This window comes from Schistocerca nitens, unplaced genomic scaffold, assembly GCF_023898315.1.
Source record: "Schistocerca nitens isolate TAMUIC-IGC-003100 unplaced genomic scaffold, iqSchNite1.1 HiC_scaffold_384, whole genome shotgun sequence".
In the NCBI taxonomy this organism is placed as follows: domain Eukaryota; kingdom Metazoa; phylum Arthropoda; class Insecta; order Orthoptera; family Acrididae; genus Schistocerca; species Schistocerca nitens.
In genome coordinates this window covers 4,665-6,710 of record NW_026045918.1, presented here as the reverse complement: position 1 = coordinate 6,710, position 2,046 = coordinate 4,665, and the positions used below count along the sequence as shown (strand labels likewise).

The window sequence follows — 2,046 nt, the reverse complement described above, 5'->3', positions numbered from 1 at the left end:
CTATCTCATTTTTTAACTTTTACGTCGCCACACCTGCGAGGCCTCTTTTTCATACTAACTTTCAGGTGTGACAAAGATGCTTCCACAAGCATTTTAAAGTACTGTATCAAACGTAAGATACGAAACTACAGTAATGAACTCAGTTTGAGCAAGAATGCGCGAAACAAGAGTGCTAGAACGCCTCGAAAATAACAACACACTACGAATCGACAGATGAGTTCTGAAATACGTCAGGGCCTACTGTTTAGTAGCAGTGGTAAATTCCACAAAGTAAATAAATAAACAAAAAGGAAGGAAAAAAAAAAAAAAATCTGCCGTTCTCGTCCGATCACCGAAGTCAAGCAACAACGTTAGTACTCGGATCGGTGACCGCCTGGGAACTCTGGCTGCCTTCATTTTTTGCTTTTTAGTCGCTACCCCTGCCAGCCCTCTTTTCATGCTGCCTTTGCGATGTGACAAAGATGTTTCCACAGTGATTTAAAACTGTTGTATTAAGCATAAGGTACGATGTTAAGAAACTCAGTTTGAAGAAGAGTGTGCCTAGGAAGATTTCCAAAGTGTCTCTGGAAATAACAAAACAGTATGAAACGGCGAAAGTGTTCCGGAATACGACGGGGCTTATTGTTTTGGATGCTTTGTCGAACCTCCTGTGTCTTCTGTCCTTGTTTCCATGGCACGCCACAGCGCTGCTCTAGTAGCTCCCAACGGCCGCCCACGGCGTCTCGGACACGCCGGTCAGGCCCGCGCCCGTCTCGCAGATGTTTGTCGTGCTTGTGCCGTCATATGGACCGCGACCCGAGCGGCAGCGAGCGGCAGTCGAGCAAAGTCGAGACAAGTCGGGACGGAAGGGGAGGGGACAGGCGAGAGTGCACCGCGCAAATTACGCAAATATCTGAAAAGCGCGGCGCGGCGTGTGTCAGGCAGGTGAGAAAGCTTCCGTCGGTCCAGCAGGACACTGCCACACCCCGCGCGGTCCCCCCGCCGCCCGGCCACGCGCAAGCCCCACAAGATGCGTCGCCCGCGAGTGTCGGAGGCCGCACGCACCAACCAAACGAATGATAGACAGGCGGTGCAACGAGCAGCTGTGCTGTGTTGTGCGTCTCACCCACGTGGCGGCGCGCCGCACTGCGCGTCGCCTTCGAGGTGGAAGGACGTGCTTTGCGTCAAATGTGCCACGGAAAACGGCGATTGCGTGTGTTGGGAGAAGGGGCGAATGCTTCTTCTGCCGTGCGGCTACGTTATAAGGACGCCAACGGCCATACCATGTTGAATACACCGGTTCTCGTCCGATCACCGAAGTTAAGCAACATCGGGCCCGGTTAGTACTTGGATGGGTGACCGCCTGGGAACACCGGGTGCTGTTGGCTCTATCTCATTTTTTAACTTTTACGTCGCCACACCTGCGAGGCCTCTTTTTCATACTAACTTTCAGGTGTGACAAAGATGCTTCCACAAGCATTTTAAAGTACTGTATCAAACGTAAGATACGAAACTACAGTAATGAACTCAGTTTGAGCAAGAATGCGCGAAACAAGAGTGCTAGAACGCCTCGAAAATAACAACACACTACGAATCGACAGATGAGTTCTGAAATACGTCAGGGCCTACTGTTTAGTAGCAGTGGTAAATTCCACAAAGTAAATAAATAAACAAAAAGGAAGGAAAAAAAAAAAAAAATCTGCCGTTCTCGTCCGATCACCGAAGTCAAGCAACAACGTTAGTACTCGGATCGGTGACCGCCTGGGAACTCTGGCTGCCTTCATTTTTTGCTTTTTAGTCGCTACCCCTGCCAGCCCTCTTTTCATGCTGCCTTTGCGATGTGACAAAGATGTTTCCACAGTGATTTAAAACTGTTGTATTAAGCATAAGGTACGATGTTAAGAAACTCAGTTTGAAGAAGAGTGTGCCTAGGAAGATTTCCAAAGTGTCTCTGGAAATAACAAAACAGTATGAAACGGCGAAAGTGTTCCGGAATACGACGGGGCTTATTGTTTTGGATGCTTTGTCGAACCTCCTGTGTCTTCTGTCCTTGTTTCCATGGCACGC

The 2,046-nt window shown here is 49.0% G+C and overlaps 1 non-coding gene across 1 annotated transcript; it reads left to right on the top strand.

The window, feature by feature from the left end:
* The first annotated feature begins 1,248 nt into the window (after positions 1 to 1,248).
* On the top strand, positions 1,249 to 1,367 carry LOC126230411 (5S ribosomal RNA). Its single transcript, XR_007544312.1, has one exon. It is a non-coding gene; the product is annotated as a 5S ribosomal RNA (ribosomal RNA).
* The last annotated feature ends 679 nt before the right edge of the window (positions 1,368 to 2,046 follow it).